The sequence below is a fragment of the Lepidochelys olivacea genome (assembly GCF_965140295.1).
Source record: "Lepidochelys olivacea isolate rLepOli2 genome assembly, chromosome: 11".
In the NCBI taxonomy this organism is placed as follows: Eukaryota; Metazoa; Chordata; order Testudines; family Cheloniidae; genus Lepidochelys; species Lepidochelys olivacea.
In genome coordinates, this window is record NC_140421.1 from 75,935,626 (window position 1) to 75,958,153 (window position 22,528).

The window sequence follows — 22,528 nt, forward strand, 5'->3', positions numbered from 1 at the left end:
CTCAAGCTCCTCCAGGAGAGGGCCGACTCCTAGGCTGGGGCCTTGGTAGAAGCCTCCTTGGATTTGAAAGCAGTGCTGACCAGAGCCACCAGGGTCCCTTTTTGACCAGAAGTTCCATTAAAAACCGGACACCTGGCAGCCCTACGCAGGTGGGTCTCACCCCGAGAGAGGCAGGGACGGAGCAGGAACTAGGGCTGTTGGACCCCAGATGCTGCACCCACCCCACCCACACTCAGTCTCACTGCAGATCCCAGGAGTGAGGAAGGGCTCGTGGGTGCGGGTTACACAGGAGGTCAGACTAGATGATCACAGTGGTCCCTTCTGGGCTTGGAACCTATGAATCTCCTGGTCCTGGGGTAGCAAGTTGTGAGGGATAGAGGCACTCCTGTCACAATGTGCTACCGTTGTGAAATCTCTGTTTTTAATTTGGACACAAAGAAAGAAAGGTATTTTTGTAATTTGGAAAAGCATTCTACGGAGTTAAACATCACAGCTGTTTAAGTAAAACCGTGAATTAAGGCATTGTTAGTTTCTATAGCAAACAATATGGCCTAAATATCTAATACTGTCCTTACAAACCACTGAAAATACTGTAAACAGTATTTGGAATACTTATGAACACCTTTTAAACACAAGCTATTAGGCACAAAATGTACCACTCTTCCTTACACAGACCCTTTCCTTCTCCCTGTCCTCCCCACCCCTCCCCTCATTGTCACTGTTACACATACGGAACAAGTTTTCAACGCAATATTTGCACTTTTGTACCTTGGCACGCACATGTCAGCACACTGCCCTCTGGTCTGATTTCAGAGACTTTTTCTTAGGCCTTTTCCTCATTCATAAAATGGAAGTGCCTTGTCCCCCACTGTTTTAGCTCACACACCTTGTTTACCCCAAGGTAACAAAAACAAAAGACACCCCTCAGCAGTGGCTAGATTCACAAAGGGATGTGAATGGAAGTTAGGCCTCCTGACACTGAGCACTGAGAAAGTCACAGGAAGAACACAGGGATCCACAGAGGTGAGTTAGGGGCCCAGGCTCCCTACACCAGGAATGGGGAGAGAAGGGTTCCTGAGAATGCAATTCATGAAAGCCAACGTGTGAGGTCGAGAGCCACCTAAGCTAGCCAATGGGAGCTTGGAACCTGCCCCCTCCAGTCAGGTGGTTTAGGTGACTAAGGGGTTTCTGATGAGAATGAAGTAAGCAGGTGCCTAACTTCACACAAAACGAGAAGATGGGCTGGGGCCCACCTTATAACTTGTAGCCCAGTGCTTAGAGTGCTCACCTGAGGTGTGGAAGACCCTTGCTCATGGCCATTCTTCCCATCTGCCTGAACCTGGGTCTCCCACACCCCAGGTGAGTGCACTAACTGGTGGGCAAAGAGTTACAAGGTGAGTGGTGACACCATGTCTTCTTCCTCCAGCCAGGTTCTGAATGGCACATAAGTGGCTTCTGACCATGCCTACCAGAATGGGCCACACACACAAGATAGATATTTGCCCACCTATCTTCCCTGGTTCATGAATCACTCCAGGACTTAGGCATAAGACAGGCATCTGGAGCACATGCAGACAGAAACTTATGCTCCTGGGGAGCTTTTACCCTGAAATGAAGGAGTTTAGGCACTGACAAGGTCAGTTAGTGGTTTTGTGACTCTCAGTCACAAAGCTTAAAACTGAGGGTGCCCAGATTCATTTATGAATCTAGTCCATGAGTCTCTACCGTAGCTCTATTATGTAGTGTCCACACCTGGCTTGATAAGAATGTCAGCATCCCCCTTCTTTTCCCAACACTTCTCTGTGTTGTCAGCAAAGCCATCCCTCACAGCAGATATTCAGAACGTTTCCCCCCTCAGAGCTTCTTGGCTCAGTTATGAGGTCAGTCAACAGGTGGCTTGCCTTTAATGAAAGCATCCTCTATAGCTTCACAAACAAATACAGAACATGCCTAATAACTCCAATCACACCCTGTTTCCGGAGGTTTCTGCACCCGATGATCACCCCTGCACATATGCTGAAACACCGCAGCACACTGTAGTAAGTGAGCTGAAAACCATCTGTTTGTCGCAGCGGGTCAGACTGTGTCCTCACACCTTTGTGGATATCACCATCATAGACTCGTTAGTTTTACCATCATAGGGTAAGCAAGGTGTACAAGACAAGGCTGTGTTTTAAGTTAAATTTTCCTGGGAGTGCATACTTAGTAAAAGATAAGGTTTATATCACATGTGGTTAGCAGCATGTAGAGGCTGAGATCAATGAGGTATCTTTACAGTTTAAAGCACCAAGATTGTGGCTCAAATGGTTAATTCTAATGGGACATAAATGCCATCACTTTACATACTTTGTTTATAGAGGCCATCACTGTACAGCTAGGCCAACACCCTATGCGTGCACAGCAGGCTCTACCAGGGCACCATTGGGCACTCATTCTTCTGATCATGGTACATGTCTTGACCAGTGCAGGGCAGAGAAAAGCAGTGACATCACCTTACATTTTAATCTTGAACCATTTATTGAAATGTTGTCAGGCCAAAAGTGATAGCTGTAAAATATTGCATAGGCTTTTCTCTCCCGCATCCTGCAAACACTGAAGTGCTGGGCTCAGGAAAGTTAAAATGAGTGCTCCCCCGCTTCTCTCCTTTTCTTTGGGTTTAACACCCCCGCTCCCCCCCACACACACACACACCCCAGGTTTTTGGATTATACAAAATTTAAAAATGTTCAAGACAGGTCAAAGGCCACAACAGCGTTTGTGGGAAGGACTCCTGCAATGTTTGACGATTGCCCTGACTGCTGTTGTCAAAACTAAGACCTTTAAACTTTTGAATAAGAGCATCCACACAGGAATTTAAGGCGCTGCAACTTATGTGCATTAACTTCACAACCAGTGCAAAGGAGTAACAGGATACTTCATTATAAACCAAAAACAAAACAAACTGATTTCAGCAGTGTAAAACAGCAAGCTTGTCAGAATGAAGAACATCCCCAAACTGTATCATAACAAAATACCTAGCACACATAAAAGGCTATGAAATTAAATAAAGTATAAACAATTCAGTAGAAAAATCCTATAACTATGTATGCCACAAATGAAGTTACAGAAGAATAAAGTGTGAACTCCAGTGTTTGCAGAATAGGGGATTACTTACAAAAAATAAGGATTTTTAATCGTTTTTCAGTTCCAAGGTTGCGGGGGGAGAGGGGGAAGAAATCACATGTTACTGGAGGGCCAAAACAATACTGAATGTTGTAGAACGTAAGATCATTTTGGGGACATGGATTCTTTGAGAGAGGTAACAGCAAAAGTGTGTATATGGAGCTAGGTTTCAGAGTAACAGCCGCGTTAGTCTGTATTCGCAAAAAGAAAAGGAGTACTTGTGGCACCTTAGAGACTAACCAATTTATTTGAGCATAAGCTTTCGTGAGCTACAGCTCACTTCATCGGATGCATGCCGTGGAAACTGCAGCAGACTTTATATATACTCAGAGAATATGAAACAATACCTCCTCCCACCCCACTGTCCTGCTGGTAATAGCTTATCTAAAGTGATCATCAGGTGGGCCATTTCCAGCACAAATCCAGGTTTTCTCACCCTCCACCCCCCACACAAATTCACTCTCCTGCTGGTGATAGCCCATCCACCAGCAGGAGAGTGAATTTGTGTGGGGGGTGAATTTGTGTGGGGGGTGGAGGGTGAGAAAACCTGGATTTGTGCTGGAAATCACTTTAGATAAGCTATTACCAGCAGGACAGTGGGGTGGGAATAGGTATTGTTTCATATTCTCTGTGTATATATAAAGCCTGCTGCAGTTTCCACGATATGCATCTGAGGAAGTGAGCTGTAGCTCACGAAAGCTCATGCTCTAATAAATTGGTTAGTCTCTAAGGTGCCACAAGTCCTCCTTTTCTTTTTGCGAATACAGACTAACACGGCTGTTACTCTGAAACCATTTTCCCTGTTGCCAGGGAAATCCAGGCCTGCCCACTCTCATAGGGTTGCCAGGTGGCCGGTTTTCGACCAGAATGTCCAGTCAAAAAGGGAAACTAGCATAGGCCATAGGGATGTAAATATTGTTAAAGAGTTAACTATTTAAACGATTAAAATTATATCGTTTATTCGGTTAACAGCTGGGGCTGCTCCTGCCAGACAGCTTGTTGGATCATATTAAAGAAGTTCTGTATTAAAATCACAAATGAGTTTGATTCCCCAGAGTTTCAATTCCAGGGTATTACTAATTAAGAGCTCTCTTGGTTTTTGGTGCTGTTTCTCTCCCTCTATGTGTGAAACTTGCAAGCTGCTAATTGTGTTAGTACATTCTAAGACAGAGTCTGTTCTCAAAGCAGTTCACAGAGAGAGAGACTCAAAGCAATACTCTGTAACAACAGAAACAGCACCCGGAGACTCCCTGCCCTTTTGTTGTATTAACCATTGTGATTAAAATAGAGATAGAGGATGTATGTGGATAGATGCTTGGTGTGGATAATAACTGAATGATCAGGGAGGTGCCAGCCTAAGAATCCAGTGTCCATCGGCTGAAGAAGGCGTCAAGTGGAAATAACCAGAGGACCCCCCAGAGGGCAGACTGGAATCCACCCAACAGCCTCAAGGATGGGAGAACCAAAGAACAAGATAACATCTTGGAGCCGTCAGGAATGTGCTATCTGCTGATTGATTCAGCAACAGCATGATGAAGCAATTCCCATAGACTGGCATAGGAAGAAATTCCTATAAAAATAGACTCTAAAAAGTGAGAATTTTGGGGTCTGATTCTGCAAACCAACTTCCAGGAGTATCAGATGAGCATCTGACAAGGCCCTGCTCCCTCCTCATGTCCAGACCACCTGGCCAGTGGCTTGGCATGAGCAACTCTAAGGCTGGTAACTATGATAACAACCTTGCAGAACCTGTGTGTGTGTATGTTTGTATGAATGAATGTGTGACTAAATATGAGATTGAATGGAATGTTATAACTATAACTAACTGCTTACTATGATTCTTTCTGTATTCACAATAAATGTGGTATTTTGCCTTTTTCCCTTTAATAGGATCCTGCTGGTTTTTATTTTATTGGTATAACAAGCTGGCGTGGCTGGGGTCGCTCCGGCCGGCTGGCGTAGCTGAGTCTGGGGTTGCTCCGGCCGGCGTGGCTGGGGCTGGGGTTGCTCCAGTCGGTCAGCCTGTGCGGCTGGGGCTGTGGTCGCTCTGGCCAGCCGGCGTAGCTATGCCTGGGGTTGCTTTGGTCAGCCAGCCGGCGTGGCTGGGGCTCGAGTCGCTCTGGCCAGCCGGCGTGGCTGGGGCTCGAGTCGCTCTGGCCAGCCGGCGTGGCTGGGGCTCGAGTCGCTCTGGCCAGCCGGCGTGGCTGGGGCTCGAGTCGCTCTGGCCAGCCGGCGTGGCTGGGGCTCGAGTCGCTCTGGCCAGCCGGCGTGGCTGGGGCTCGAGTCGCTCTGGCCAGCCGGCGTGGCTGGGGCTCGAGTCGCTCTGGCCGCCCGGCGTGGCTGCGGTTGGGGTTGCTCTGGCCGCCCGGCGTGGCTGCGGTTGGGGTTGCTCTGGCCGCCCGGCGTGGCTGGGGCCGGGTTTGGGGTTGCTCTGGCCGGCTAGTGTGGCTGGGGTTAACGATCAGGGCAGGTTAACCAGTAAGACTAATGCTTACTGGTTAACCGTTTACTATTTTACATCACAGCTAACTGGACACTAAAAGTCCTGTTAGCTGCAGTAGCCGGCCTCCACCATGGGTGGGGGGAGCCTGGGGGGCTCTGCTTAGCAGCTGCTGCTGTTCCCGCCCCCGAGCCTGAGCCAGAGAAATGGCTGCTCCTGGACCGGGCTCCAAAGGAGGTACCAGTGCCGTCCGGGTGAGGGGAGAGCTAACCTGTTCGCCCCCTGCTGTGCCCCAATTTCCCCAGCCCCTTGCTCTGGGGACCGACCCCCCTGGTATGCCCTGATTTCCCTGGCCCCTTGCTACGGGGACCCGTACCTGCCCCACCATGCCTTCATTGCACAGGCAAGCAGGCTCCACGTCAGCTCGTCATAGCCTGGTTCTGCGGGTGGCAAGTGAATCTCGGGGGATGGGGGAGCGAGCGACGCGGGGGACAGGTGGCGGGGCCTTGGAGGAAATGGTGGGGCTGGGGTATTCGGTTTTCAGGGATTAGAAAGTTGGCAACCCTAGTTCCAACCCAAGGACCCTATGCACAGCAGCCATGTACTGCTCGCTCCAATCCATCACTGCTATTTCCCTGGGCCTCTTCCTACCTGACCCCTTCTATCTGCAGCCCTATCGCAGGGGCGCCATCCTCAGGTTCTTTTACCCCATTTTCTCTCGAGTTATCTATGATTTATTATCCCCTGAGATTTTCCCCATCTAATCATCTGATATCAACATCAAATCTCCAACATTGTCCTTGTCTTAAATCCTTAAATATTGGTTGATGCAAAATCCTTCCACATTTCGCCCCTTTTTTCACAAAATATCAGATATTGATATGAAATCCACTCAGATATTACCTCTTTACCTTGTGCCAACTACTGATATAAAATCCCTCAAACTTTTCCACTTTCCTTTAATTTGTGACAAATTTCTTATATTTGCTCCCTTTTCTTTTTAATTACTGAACACTAATGTCACATTTCAGATTTTGTCATTTCCAGATAATTATCAATTGTTGATTTTAAAATATAAGAACATAAGAATGGCCGTGCAGGGTCAGACCAAATGTCTGTCTAGCCCAGTAACCTGTCTTCTGACAGTGGCCAATGCCAGGTGCCCCAGAGGGAATGAACAGAATAGGTAATCATCAAGTGATCCTTTCCCTGTTGCTCATTCCCAGCTTCTGGCAAACAGAGGTTAGGGACACCATCCCTGCCCATCCTGGCTAATAGCCATTGATAGACCTTCTATGACCTTCTATCTTCTATGAATTTATCTAGTTCTTTTTGGAACCCTGTTATAGTCTTGGCCTTCACAACATCCCTGGCAAGGAGTTCCACAAGTTGACTGTGCGCTGTGTGAAGAAATACTTCCTTTTGTTTGTCTTAAACCTCCTGCCTATTAATTTCATTTGGTGACTTCTAGTTCTTGCATTACGAGAAGGAGTGAATAACACTTCCTGGTTTACTTTTTCCACACCGGTCATGATTTTATAGACCTCTATCATATCCTCCCTGAGTTGTCTCTTGTCCAAGTTGAACAGTCCCAGTCTTTTTAATCTCTCCTCATACGGCAGCCATGCCAGACCCCTCATCATTTTTGATGCTCTTTTCTGAACCTTTTCCAGTTCCAATATATCTTTTTTGAGATGGGGTGACCACATCTCCACACAGTATTCAAGATGTGGGCTTACCGTGGATTTATATAGAGGGAATATGATATTTTCTGTCTTATTATCTATCCCCTTCTTAAGGATTCCCAACATTCTGTTTGCCTTTTTGATTGCAGTTACACATTGAATGGAAGTTTTCAGAGAACTATCCATAATGACACCAAGATCTCTTTCTTGAGTGGTAAGAGCTAATTTAGACCCCATCATTTTATATGTATAGTTGGGAGTATGTTTTCCAGTGTGCATTACTTTCAGTCACCTAATTTTGAGAGATCCTTTTGTAGCTCTTCACAGTCTGCCTAGAACTTAACTATCTTGAGTAGTATTTTTATCATCTGCAAATTTTGCCACCTCACTGTTTACCCCTTTTTTCCAGATCATTTATTAATATGTTGAATAGGACTGGTCCCAGTACAGACCCCTGTGGGGAAATACAACTACTTATCTCTCTCCATTCTGAAAACTTATTTACAATTTATTCCTACCCTTTGGTTCCTATCTTTTAACCAGTTACCAATCCATGAGAGGACCTTCCCTCTTATCCCATGACAGCTTACTTTGCTTAAGAGCCTTTGGTGAGGGACCTTGTGAAAGGCTTTCTGAAAATCTAAGTACACTATATCCCCTGGATCACCCTTGTCCACATGCTTGTTCACCCCCTCAAAGAATTCTAGTAGATTGGTGAGGCATGATTTCCTTTTACAAACACCATGTTGACTCTTCCCCAACAAATTATGTTCATCTGTGTGTCTGACAATCTTATTCTTTACTATAGTTTCAACCAATTTGCCCAGTACTGAAGTCAGGCTTACCAGCCTGTAATTGCTGCGATCACCTCTGGAGCCCGTTTTAAAAATTGCCCATCCAGTTAGCTATCCTCCAGTCATTTGGTACAGAAGCTGATTTAAATGATAGGTTACAGACTACAGTTAGTAGTTCTGCAATTTCACATTTGAGTTCCTTCAGGATTCTTGGGTGAATCCCATCTGCTCCTGATGACTTATTACTGTTCAGTTTATCAATTTGTTCCCAAACCTCCTCTAATGACACCTCAATCTGGGACAGTTTCTCAGATTCGTCACCAAAAAGAACGGCTCAGGTCTGGGTATCTCACTCACATCCTCAGCCGTGAAGACTGATGCAAAGAATTCATTAAGTTTCTCCACAGTGGCCTTATCGTCCTTGAGTGCTTCTTTAGCATCTAGATTGTCCAGTGGCCCCACTGGTTGTTCAGCAGGCTTCCTGCTTCTGATGTAGTTAAAAAACTTTTGCTATTACTTTTTGATTGTTTGGCTAGCTGTTCTTCAAGTTCTTTTTTGGCCTTCCTAATTATATTTTTACACTTCATTCGCCAGAATTTATGCTCCTTTCTGTTTTCCTCACTAGGATTTAACTTCCACTGTTTAAAGGATACCTTTTTGCCTCTCACTGCTTCTTTTACTTTGTTGTTTAGCCACGGTGGCACTTTTTTGGTTTTCTTACTATGTTTTTTAATTTGGGGTATACCTTTAAGTTGAGCCTCTATTAAGTGTCTTTAAAAAGTTTCCGTGCAGCTTGCAGGGATTTCACTTTTTGCACTGTACCTTTTAATTTGTTTCACTAACATCCTCATTTTTATGTAGTCCCCCTTTCTGAAATTAAATGCTACAGTGTTGGGCTACTGTGGTGTTTTTCCCACCAAGGGGATGTTAAATTTAATTATATTATGGTCACTATTATGAAGCGGTTCAGCTATATTCACCTCTTGGACCAGATCCTGTGCTCCATTTAGGACTAAATCAAGAATTGCCTCTCCTCTGGTGGGTTGCAGGACTAGATGCTCCATGAAGCAGTCATATAGGGCAGGTCTGCACTACAGCCGGGATCGATGCTCTGAGATCAATTCACCGATGGTCATTTTAGCAGGTCTAGTAAAGACCCGCCAAATTGACTGCAGATCGCTCCCCTGTCGACCCCTGTACTCTACCCCTGACGAGAAGAGTAAGGTAAGTCAACGGGAGATTTTCTCCCGTCAACCCACCACGGAGTAGACCCCACGATAACTTGACCTAAGGTACGTTGACTCCAGCTACATTATTCACATAGCTGGAGTTGCGTAGCATAGGTCGACTTACTGCGGTAGTGTAGACATAGCCTTAAGTTGTCAAGAAACTTGATCTCTACATCCCATCCTGAGGTGACATGTACCCCGTCAATATGAGGATAATTGAAATCCCCCATTATTATTGAGTTTTTTATTTTAATAGCCTCTCTAATCTCCCAGGCACTATCACCATCCTGATCAGGTGATCAGTAATATATCCCTACTGCTATATTCTTATTATTCGAGCATGGAATTTCTATCCAGAGAGATTCTCTGGTACAGTTTAGTTCATTTAAGATTTTTACTTCATTTGATTCTACACTTTCTTTCACATATAGAGCCACTCCCTCACCAGCACGACCTGGTTTCTCCTTCCGATATACTTTGTACCCTAGTATTACTGTGTCCCATTGATTATCCTCATTCCACCGAGTTTCTGTGATGCCTGTTATATCAATATCCTCATTTAATACGAGGCACTCTAGTTCACCCATCTTATTATTTAGACTCCTAGCATTGGTATATAAACACTTTAAAAACTTGTCACTTTTTAGCTGTCTGCCATTACATGATGTAATTGAATGGGACTTTTTTTCATTTGACTTTCTCATCAGATCCTACCCGTATTTTACCTTTCATCCTCTCGTCCTTACTAGGACATAGAGAATCTCCATTAATAGTGTAACCCTTCTGCCCATCAGAGTTGGCAGCAACAAGGGCTGGGTTCAATATCTAGGGGATCCATTCCAATAACACAATGCAAACTGGCTCGAGCCCTCACCCAGTGACCTGGGACAGATATATACCACCCCCGCTGGGCGCCTCCAAGGGGCAATACTTCCCTTCTCGCAAGCACATAGTCTGAGTGTAGCAAAAGCCTTTTAATAACAGAGAGAAACAATGTAGCATTATGTTGGGGAAACACCACCAACAGGATTCATAATACAACCCACGAGCAAAAACCCACCCCAAGCAAATTGGGGCATGCCCCTTTCCCTTTGGTTCTTGAGTCCAGCAACCCCAAATCACCCAAAGTCCCAAAAGTCCAATGACCCAAAAGTCTCTTTCCCTGGTCAGGGGAGCCCCAGAGTTCAAAAGTTTATCTGCAGAGCTTTACCTCCCAACCTGGGTGGAGATGGGGGGGGGGAGGAAGAGAAGTAAGGGGCACCTTACATGATCTGAAGCTGACCACTCCACAGCTCCATAGGCCTTTGCTCCGCCAGCCGCCCCACAAATTGCTTCGCTCGGCTCCACTGCTCCACCAGCCGGCCCACGAACTGCTCCGCTCCACGGCCCACAAGCAGCTCCCGCCATCCCACCAACTGCTCCACCAGCCTGTCCACAAGGCGCTCCAGCCCTCCCGCAAACTGCTCCACCATAGATCTTCCGGCTCCCCCGCTCCTTAACCCAACACTCAGTGATTTCAGCTCTTAGTCAGTTCAGCTCTTTGGTGAATTCAGCTTGTAGTAGGGGAGCCCCAGTGCTGGTGCACCCTTAGCCCAAAGTGAGCTCAGCAGCCTGTAACTAGACTCCTAATAGAATCAAAATCAGCTCTGAGAGTCCGCAGTGGAGAGAGGAGGACGTGCAATTAGCATGTAAGGCCCTCACCAAGGGGCCCATGCCACCAAGTATTAATACTTGTCCCCAACCTCTCTCCATTCACAGAGTTTTGGAACCCATGACCCTTGCCTAGCGAGTGCCACTTAGTTGATGGTGAGTCCCTCCATCATAACAAAAGGCCACGTACAGTTCCCAGCACAGTTCCCATATTCAGGGTAATAAGAATTTATTCTTTCTGCCCCAATAACAGAGACACTGGGGATCCCACAGCAGCCAAAGTGACCATTTGGGCAGCTATGGCCTCATTCTATGCGGGGTGGGTATGCCTATGCAAATGAGATCAGCCCCTGAAGTTCTTTTCCACAACTTGCCACACCTCACCACCAGATGTCAGGGTGGAGCTCATCCTGACACTGCTTACAGTAGATTCTCCCCTAAAGGATGTCTCTGTCCGAACCACGTGCTCCTCTGCACCTGTTGGCTCTCCCCCAGCCCCGAGTTTAAAAACTGCTCTGTGACCTTTTTAATTTTCAGTACCAGCAATCTGGTTCCATTTTGGTTTAGGTGGAGCCCATCCTTCCTGTACAGCTCCCCCTTTCCCAAAAGCTTCCCCAGTTCCTAATAAATCTAACCCCCTCCTCCCTACACCATTGTCTCATCCATCCTTCTGCCTGTCTAACTGGCCCTGCGCGTGGAACTGGGAGCATTTCAGAGAATGCTACCATGGAGGTCCTGGACATGAATCCCTTACCTAGAAGCCTAAATTTGGCCTCATGTTCCGATAGCTGCTTTCACCAGAAGGGTCCCCAGAGCCGGTGGTGAACGGTCCCCATGAGGGGTCTCTTCCTGCAGTGCTGAGACCCAGCCACCTCTTGGGTGGGTCCATGGTGGCCATTATTAGCCAGTGACAGGGCATGGAAGTTTATTGAATGGCCTGGCTCCTCCATCCCCTCCCGTCTCCTGTTAAAGCAGCATTGGCCAGGGCTGTGTGAACGGCTGGTCGGGGGCGGTGATAACTTTCTCTCCATTTATCAAATACTAATATAAAATCACCACAAATTTTGTGTCTCTCCCCTTCAGAACTGTAGGATGTTCAGGGTTTGGAGGGAAGATAGTTGCCCTGAGTCCTTGCCCCAGATGTGAGGAGCGGAGGAGGGGGGAAGGCCTGGAACCTCCCCTCCAGGGATGTGATTAAACAGATTTTGGTGTCTTCCCCTCCCGAATGTCACAATTCTGGTTTCATTGACTCCAGAGTCGCTGCAAGGAAGGAAAAGGAGTGGCTCTGGATTAACATGGGAGCGGATAAGATCCGGGAAGTGGTGTCTTTAGCTGCTGTCACCAGAGGGCTCTGGCTGTTGCTAAGGGAGGGGAGGCTGCTCTCTCTGTCTCTCTTTACTCAAGGTATCAGGGTTGAGTTTCTCAGGTGGGATGGTGCTGCCTCCCCTGTGCTCTGGGAGCCCAGGCTGAGCCGCTGCTGCTCCTCAGCAGGGTCTGTGCTGTGGAGAGACCTTCATGAAAGGCTCCTCCCTGCCCAGCCCAGGCGGGGACTTCCTCTAGTGGCTGGAACTAGCCCCCTAAGGCAGCCCCGGGGCTCTGCCAACTCCAACTGCTGAGCCAGAGGCTCCAGGTGACTGAGAGAGACCCGGGGATGGTCAGAAAAGTGACTCTGCACAAATGTCACCAGGAGCCTGGGATCTCCCAGCCCCTGGGAATCTGCTACTTGTTGTTAATGCACCTGTGGGCGGGATCCGAGCTGCCTTAACAGCACTGAGCCATTGATCTCCTGCCAGGATCTGCCCAGTGGCAAAACTGGGGATTGAGGAGGGGAAGAGACCAGCTCCGTGGGGTTCCCCTTCGCGTGTGTGGGGTGTGGAGGTGCCAGGCAGAGAAGGGTGGGGGAAGGACAGAGATGGAGGGAGAGACAGCGTGAGTTGGGAGCAGTCAGGAAATTATGGCGGGGGGAGGGGAGCATGAAATCCCCTGTGATTTTGCCACTTCCCTCTGAAAGATTTATAAAATTCTCTCGGATTCCGTCGTAATTATCAAATATGGATATAAAATCTAGGTCATTTTTTCCTCCTTTTCTCTCAAATTATTTATAATTTCTCCATTCAGCTTTTGTCTCATTTTCTCTCTAATTCTCTGGTGTCAATTTAAAATCTCCTCAGATTTGGGGTGTTTCCTACCCCTTGGATCTGCAGTGCTTTGTCTTTGTTTGGTTGGGAATTGTTGCCCTGAGCCATTCCCCAGGGTGCTCATTCTCTGCTGGCAACAGGGTGTGGAAGGGAGAAACAAATCTCCCACATGGAGACCGCCCAGCCCCAGGTTACCCAGTCCCAGCTGCTGCCCCTCACCATGACCCAACCCTGCTCCCCCCATCCTCACTGCCAGTCACCCCTGCTGCTACCCCCTCCCACTGCCAGGGAACCTCTCAGCTCCATCCCCCTTCCTTTCCCCTTTCAAGTTGCCTTGTCTGGGCCTGTGAACGGCAGGTGGGGCGGGGAACCATCCTTTTCTGTTTGTTTATTGAACATCCATATTCCCTGACAACTTCATTAATGCAGCGCTAAGGGTGCCCAGTGCTGTTCTGAGCCCTTCCAGCAGGTCGAGTTCAGCAACACTCAAACCTCTCAAAAGTAGGAAATCCAGAGTGAAGGTCCCTGCCTGTGCAACCTTAACTCTGCCCCCTTGGAGCTGGCAGTAACCACTGGGCGTTATCCACATGTACTCCAGCTGCATTCACTGGGCTACGTGAAGCTGTAGTGAATGGCAGAGGCATGAGTTGGAGCAGCTGGGTAGAGGTGTGATTGTGAGGTGAGGAAATCTGGGGATTAATTTGAGGATTGGCGCAGAGCTGTGGTTGTGAATGAGGAGCTGTGGGTCTGAGTCCCCCTGGCCTGATCGAGGGGAAGAGGTGCATGTGTACCTTGAGCATCCAGTCTCTATCATTTGCACGCTGAGTTGTGTAGTTTGTGTCAGCACAGGGTTCTCCCTGCCATGGGGATTGGCAGCCGTGGGGTGGGATAGGAGAGCTGTCTGTGTGCTTAATGATGGATAAGTGAAAGATTTTGGAGGGAAATCCAGTGACTAATGGAGATGGGGCTGGTGAGTGTAGCAAGGGTGGGATTGTTTCTGGGGAGCAGGCTCCGTGTCTGAGTGTAGAAGAGCTGTAGGTAGGTCCTGCTCCGTGCCGCTCGCCTAAAACCAGATTCTGTCTCCGCAAAGGGGAGGTGTTTGAGTCTGAGCTGCAGCTGTCGGGAGCCCTGTTACCCGAGTAGTATGTGGGGTTCCTGCTGCGGGGGGGAGCTAGAGGTGCGAGTGTCGCTGCTCTTGGAGCTCAGCGTTGGGTGCAGTAGCAGAAAGGGCCGCGTGTGGGTTCAGCAGACCTCGATGTTGTTCAGAAGGACCACAGGCTCGGTTCGGTGGCCAAGGCGCTCGGCCAGGTTTACTGTTGACAAAGAACAGGTCTAGTGCCCCACAGGAGCTACGGGTACTGGAATACAGCAGTTCTCCATGGGGGTCCACAAGCCCTTTCAGGGGGTCCGTGGGGCCCTGCAGCTCAAACCCAGAGCCTGAGCCCCAACACCCCTGTGGGGCTGAAGCCCCAGTCCATGGCGCCCCCCCCTCCTGTTGCAGCCCCCATTCCTGACACACACACCCCCGCGCTGAAGCCAGGACTTGCAGGACTGAAGTCCTGCTCTCCGGTGTTCCCCATGGGGCAGAAGCCCTGAGCCCATGGGCAGAATTGGGTGCACGGGGGTGTTGCCCCCCCAAACTGCAGTGAAAGAGCAGGTCAGTCCTGAGGGCAGCTCCACACCCCTCCCCACTTCCTTCGCTCCCCACCCCCGGCCAGGTCAGAGGTGGGAAGCCAGAGCTGGGCACTGCGGGGCAGCTGCTGCTCTGCCTGGTGCCATGGAGCAGGCAGCCCTGGCATTCCCCCATCTGCTGCTGTTGCTGATGCCCGGGGTTGAAGCTGCTCCTCAGCTCCCAGCCCCCTTTGCTCCCACAGAGGCAGCTGGTCAGAGCTGCCTGGGCGGGGGGACCCGGCTCTGTGGCTGGCAGAGGCCTCCGGGAACGGGTACCGCAGGGGAGCCCTCTGGGCACACAGCCCCTAGCTACCCCCCTCCCTGCACCCTGAGCTACCCCCCTGTCCTCACACAGCCTCCAGCTACTCCCTCCCTGCACCCTGTGCTACTCCCTCCCTGCACCCTGTGCTACTCCCTCCCTGCACCCTGTGCTACCCCCCTGCACACAGCCCCTAGCTACCTCCTCCCTGCACCATGAGCTACCCCCTGTCCTCACACAGCCTCCAGCTACTCCCTCCCTGCACCCTGTGCTACCCCCCTGCACACAGCCCCTAGCTACCTCCTCCCTGCACCCTGAGCTACCCCCTGTCCTCACACAGTCTCCAGCTACTCCCTCCCTGCACCCTGAGCTTCCCCCTGTCCTCACACAGCCTCCAGCAACTCCCTCCCTGCACCCTGTGCTACCCCCTGTCCTCACACAGCCTCCAGCTACTCCCTCCCTGCACCCTGAGCTACCCCCCTGCACACAGCCCCTAGCTACCTCCTCCCTGCACCCTGAGCTACCCCCTGTCCTCACACAGTCTCCAGCTACTCCCTCCCTGCACCCTGAGCTTCCCCCTGTCCTCACACAGCCTCCAGCAACTCCCTCCCTGCACCCTGTGCTACCCCCTGTCCTCACACAGCCTCCAGCTACTCCCTCCCTGCACCCTGAGCTACCCCCCTGCACACAGCCCCTAGCTACCTCCTCCCTGCACCATGAGCTACCCCCTGTCCTCACACAGCCTCCAGCTACTCCCTCCCTGCACCCTGTGCTACCCCCCTGCACACAGCCCCTAGCTACCTCCTCCCTGCACCCTGTGCTACCCCCCTGCACACAGCCCCTAGCTACCCCCCTCCCTGCACCCTGAGCTACCCCCTGTCCTCACACAGCCTCCAGCTACTCCCTCCCTGCACCATGAGCTACCCCCTCCCAAACACAGCCCCTAGCTACCTCCTCCCTGCACCCTGAGCTACCCTCTGCCCACACACAGCCCCTTGCTGCCCCCCCGTCCATGCACCCTGAGTTACCCCCTCCCTGCACCCTGACCTACCCTCCTGCCCGTACCCAGCCTCTAGCTCCCCCTGCCTGCACCCTGAACTACCCCCCTGCCTGCCCACAGCCACTAGCTGCTTTCCTGCCTGCACCCTCAGCTACTCTCCTGCCTGTGCACCGCCCCTAGCTACTCCCTCCCTCCACTCTGAGCTACCCCCATAGAATCATAGAATATCAGGGTTGGAAGAGACCTCAGGAGGTCATCTAGTCCAACCCCCTGCTCAAAGCAGGGCCAACACCAACTAAATCATCCCAGCCAGGGCTTTGTCAAGCCGGCCCTTAAAAACCTCTGAGGATGGAGATTCCACCACCTCCCTAGGTAACCTATTCCAGTGCTTCACCACCCTCCTAGTGAAATAGTGTTTCCTAATATCCAACCTAGACCTCCCCCACTGCAACTTGAGACCATCGCTCCTCGTTCTGTCACCTGCCACCACTGAGAACAGCCGAGCTCCACCCTCTTTGGAACCCCCCTTCAGGTAGTTGAAGGCTGCTATCAAATCCCCCCTCATTCTAATCTTCTGCAGACTAAATAAGCCCAGTTCCCTCAGCCTCTCCTTGTAAGTCAACTCCAGCCCCCTGATCATTTTCGTTGCCCTCCGCTTGACTCTCTCCAATTTGTCCACATCTCTTCTGTATTGGGGGGACCAAAACCTATGTCTGGATTCTCTCTCTGTCCTTCCAGATGATCAGATGGTGAGTGAGACTGTGGAGCAGACTCCACAGCAGGACGATGGTGAGCAAGTAGAACCATATAGGACATTAGGAGGAAGATCCAAAGGGAAAGTTTCTTGGAGTTCACACAGGAGAAACATCCCACAAGTGTTCGGAGCTTGAGAAAAGCTTCCTCAAGCGTTCACACCTTATCACACATCAGAGAATCCACACAGGAGAGGGCTCCTTCACATGCCCTGAGTGCAGGAAAAGCTCCAAAGTCAGTGCGTACCTCATCAGACATCGGCGAGTCCACACTGGAGAGAGGCCCAGAGGTGCCCTGAGTGCGGGGAAAGCTCCAAAGTCAGTGCGTACCTCATCAGACATCGGCGAGTCCACACTGGAGAGAGGCCCAGAGGTGCCCTGAGTGCAGGAAAAGCTCCAAAGTCAGTGCGTACCTCATCAGACATCGGCGAGTCCACACTGGAGAGAGACCCAGAGATGCCTTGAGTGCAGGAAAAGCTCCAAAGTCAGTGCGTACCTCATCAGACATCGGCGAGTCCACACTGGAGAGAGACCCAGAGATGCCCTGAGTGCGGGAAAAGCTCCAAAGTCAGTGCGTACCTCATCAGACATCGGCGAGTCCACACTGGAGAGAGGCCCAGAGGTGCCCTGAGTGCAGGAAAAGCTCCAAAGTCAGTGCGTACCTCATCAGACATCGGCGAGTCCACACTGGAGAGAGGCCCAGAGATGCCCTGTGTGCGGGAAAAGCTCCAAAGTCAGTGCGTACCTCATCAGACATCGGCGAGTCCACACTGGAGAGAGGCCCAGAGGTGCCCTGAGTGCAGGAAAAGCTCCAAAGTCAGTGCGTACCTCATCAGACATCGGCGAGTCCACACTGGAGAGAGGCCCAGAGGTGCCCTGAGTGCAGGAAAAGCTCCAAAGTCAGTGCGTACCTCATCAGACATCGGCGAGTCCACACTGGAGAGAGACCCAGAGATGCCCTGAGTGCGGGAAAAGCTCCAAAGTCAGTGCGTACCTCATCAGACATCGGCGAGTCCACACTGGAGAGAGACCCAGAGGTGCCCTGAGTGCGGGAAAAGCTCCAAAGTCAGTGCGTACCTCATCAGACATCGGCGAGTCCACACTGGAGAGAGGCCCAGAGATGCCCTGAGTGCGGGAAAAGCTCCAAAGTCAGTGCGTACCTCATCAGACATCGGCGAGTCCACACTGGAGAGAGACCCAGAGGTGCCCTGAGTGCGGGAAAAGCTCCAAAGTCAGTGCGTACCTCATCAGACATCGGCGAGTCCACACTGGAGAGAGGCCCAGAGGTGCCCTGAGTGCAGGAAAAGCTCCAAAGTCAGTGCGTACCTCATCAGACATCGGCGAGTCCACACTGGAGAGAGGCCCAGAGATGCCCTGAGTGCGGGAAAAGCTCCAAAGTCAGTGCGTACCTCATCAGACATCGGCGAGTCCACACTGGAGAGAGGCCCAGAGGTGCCCTGAGTGCAGGAAAAGCTCCAAAGTCAGTGCGTACCTCATCAGACATCGGCGAGTCCACACTGGAGAGAGGCCCAGAGGTGCCCTGAGTGCAGGAAAAGCTCCAAAGTCAGTGCGTACCTCATCAGACATCGGCGAGTCCACACTGGAGAGAGACCCAGAGATGCCCTGAGTGCGGGAAAAGCTCCAAAGTCAGTGCGTACCTCATCAGACATCGGCGAGTCCACACTGGAGAGAGACCCAGAGGTGCCCTGAGTGCGGGAAAAGCTCCAAAGTCAGTGCGTACCTCATCAGACATCGGCGAGTCCACACTGGAGAGAGGCCCAGAGATGCCCTGAGTGCGGGAAAAGCTTTCGTTGGAGCTCAAGTTTTATCCGACATAAGAGAACCCACACAGGCGACTAACGCCATAAATATCGTGACTAGGGCTGGCCAAATATTTTTTGTAAAATACATTCGCAAATTCCCACCTAGTTTGTACCATTTTCTTCAGTGTGGTCTCTCAGCTCCACGTGCGCTACCTTGTCTCTGTCTTTTGCCCCTTCCCCTTCTTTGGGGGGAGTCTCATCATCCTTTGTCAACTTCTTTGTCTTATATCTCCTGGGAGTGTCTCCTTGTCCTGCCAGAAATATCCATCAGCACCAGGTGGGGAGATGGGGTTGACCTTGACTAGCTACAGGGAGGTACAAACGGCTTGTGCCTTGTCCCCACTGGGATTGTGCGTGGAGGTAGCCGCTCAGCTCAGCGATCTTCTTGTAAGAACTACGGCTACATTTGTAGTGCGCACGTCACCCGGGTGCAGTGGCTGGGGTGAGCTTTCCCCTGGACCTGAGCTCACCGCCATCATTGTTCCTAGTCTAGACAAACCCCAGCATCACGTGGGTGTCATTCCCCCATCACAAAGTGATGGTTCGTGTCACGATGCTGCCTTTGGTGGGACCCTTCTGAGAGTACCAATTCAGGACAAATTGCTGGGAGCCGGGCAGTTACAGCCCAAGGCTGGGGTTCCATTGCACAGCAAGGCCAACCAAACCGGCCAAACAGAGAGGACTTTGGTTTTACACCACTGGATAACCACAAGTCACACAAGCAATTCCCTTAGACACTCCACTTTCCCAGGATCACCACCAGGGCCACTCGTTATGGGGAAGAATGGTTATGAAAACCAATACCCCAGTAAAAGAAAAACGGTTCTCTCGATCCCAAAGGACCCAGCCCCAGACCAAGGTCAATATACAAGTTAGATCTTACCCACAAATCACACTGTTGCCCATCCTTTAGAATCTAAAATCTACAGAATTATTCATAAAAGGAAAAAGATATAGATGAGAGCTAGAATTGGTTACATGGAATCAGTTACATACAGTTATGCCAAAGTTGTTGGTTCAGTAGCTTGGCCCTATTAAATTCTGGGTGTCACACTTTAGGAAAGATGTGGATAAATTGAAAAGTCCAGGGGAGGAGAGCAACAAAAATGAGAAAAGGTTTAGAAAATCTGACCTATGAGGAAAGGTTAAAAAAAACAGGGCATCGTGAGTCTTGAGAAAAGAAGTCTGAGAGGGGACCTGAGAACATTATGCAAATGTACGAAGGGGTGTTATCCAGAGGATGGTGATCAATTGGCCTCCATGTCCCCTGAAGGTAGGACAAGAAGTATTGGGGATAATCTGCAGCAAGGGAGGTTTAGGTTAGATATTAGGAAAAACTTTCAAACTATAAAGGTAGGTAAGCTCTCGAACAGGCTTCCAAGGGGAGTTGTGGAATCCCTCTCATTAGAGGTTTTTAAGAACAGGTTGGACAAACATCTATCAGGGATAGTCTAGATTCTTATTGGCTTCAGCTCCCAAGAGCAAAGCCTGACTCTATGCTACCTGGCTGGTCTTCCGTGGGAACATCTCCTGGCTGGGCCTGAGCCCGCTTCTGAGGGGCGATGGGGTTCGGCGGGTCTGTGCTGTGTCCTCTCCGGAGGGTGAGGGAGGATGGTGAGTGACACCCTTGTGTGCAGATGATCTCCTCGCTCAGTGGCTGCCAGCGCTCTAGCCCAGCACTGAGTGTCCCAGAGAGGAGTGGGGAGAGGCCAGGCCAGGTTGGGATTTTGGAGGAGTGATGTGGTTGGTGCGGAGGGCAGTTCGGGTCTCGGGATTGCTGGGTGCTCTGCTCCTCTGACCTCACAGGTGCCTTGTGCAGTGCGACTGTTGTCACAAGTGAGCCCCCCTCCCTCCTCCGCAGATAGCACCCTTGTGCACTAGGCTTTTGGGGGCTGTGAGAACAGGAGTCAGAGTGGGTTCCTGGACTTCGTCAGTGTTTGTGGGGAGGAAGCTGTGCAGTCCCAGCTGTGCTCCAGCCGTAGGAATTAAGATACCTTCAGGCAGATATCAAGGGTCATGCTAGAAAGGGGCCAGCCTGCGCTAATGTCAATGAAATGCCCACGGTGATCCACAAGCGCCTGGAGAACCATAGAGAAATACCCCTTCTGATTAACGTACTCAGAGGCTAGGTGGGCTGGTGCTGGAATTGGAATATGCGTCCCATCTATCTCCCCTCCGCAGTTAGGGAAACCCATTTGTGCAAGCCAGCCACAATGTCACGCAAGTTACCCGGAGTCACGGTTCTTCTGAGCAGGATGCGATTAATGGCCCTGCAAACTTGCATCAACACGATTCCAATGGTCGACTTTCCCACTCCAAACTGGTTAGCGACCGATCGGTAGCTGTCTGGAGTTGCCAGCTTCCAGACTGCAATAGCCACCCGCTTCTCCCCTGTCAGGGCAGCTCTCAATCTCGGGTCCTTGTGCTGCAGGGTGGGGGGCGAGCTTCACACACAGTCCCATGGAAGTGGCTTTTCTCATCCGAAAGTTCTGCAGCCACTGCTCATCATCCCAGACTCGCATGACGATGTGATCCCACCACTCAGTGCTTGTTTCCCGAGCCCAAAAGCGGCGTTCCACAGTGGTGAGCATGTCTGTGAATGCCACAAGCAGTCTCTTGTCGTATGCGTTACTCACGTCAATATCATCGTTGGAGTCCTCACTGTCAGTTTGGATCTTAAGGAGTAACGTGACTGCCAAACGTGACGTGCTGGCAAGACTCGTCAGCAGACTCCTCAGCGGTTCGGGCTCCATTCCCGCAGACCGAAAGGGAAGACAGAGCGCGCAGTACAAAAAACGTTGAAGGATGGCGCCAAATGTGGAGGGAAGCACAGGGATTGCTGGGATGCGAAGTGATGCATCATGGGGCATTGGGACGGGACCCAGAATACCCCGCCCCCTTCCCACAAGCCACAGCACCAGAATGGGAGGACGGGCTCTGTGGGACAGCTGCCCATAATGTACCGCTCCCAATGCCGCTGCAAGTGCCACAAATGTGGCCACGCCAGGGCGCTTGCAGCTCTCAGAGTGGGCAGACGGCCGAGCTTTCCCTGCTGCGCTCTCCAAAGGCGGGTTTAACTCACAGAGCTCTACATCTGCAAGTGTAGCCAAGCCCTCGGGCTCCACATGGAGACTATCCTGTGCTTTGAGGCTCTAGTTAAATGAGGTGATGATTACACAGCACTGCCCCAGGGGGAACAGCTACTCAGGTAAAAGGGCCCGTCAGTGCCCTGGGGCAGCTGGGGCTAACAGGGAATAAAGCACTTCCACCAACTGAGTGCTTTGGCTGGGTTGGGCATTCCAAGCGCAGCCACCTGCCCAGGACAGGAGTAAAGCTCCTCCTGAGATCACAGAGAGGGAGATCCCAAGCTGGAGCTCGTTGGAGTTTGGAAGCATGCTGTCCTCCTGCGGGGTCACTGGCAGAGGGGGTTCAGCAGTCCTGGGGAGATTGCCATAATCTGACCCTCCACTGCAGCCTCCCCAACCCCAACCCCTACAGCAACTCCAGGGCAGGGCTTGCATTCTCTCCCTCCAGGGAGCCAGTACACAGGGCCCTGCATCCTAGCCCCCCAGCCACAGCCTGCCCTGAACTCCAGGCTCCGCAGTTTGCAGCTCTCACAGTCACTGGGTGTCAATGAACTGTGGGGGCACCCACAGGGCTGAGCTCTAAGAGTTCCCCTTTCCACCGCCCACCCCAGGACATAAGGTTAGCACAGAGATTCCAGTGACCCAGCCCCACCTCTGTGAGCGAGTTGCATTGGTTGCTGCTCCCCTCAGGGGCTGGTGCTGAACCCACATGAATGCACCTCTGCACTCTGGGTCTTGGCTGTCCTTGGCTGGCAAACTGTGAATGGGTTGCAGTGCAGGAGAGGGGAGTGGTGTGTTAAAGAAGCATTTATTTGTCAGCCTTTCACACTGCAAGGTGG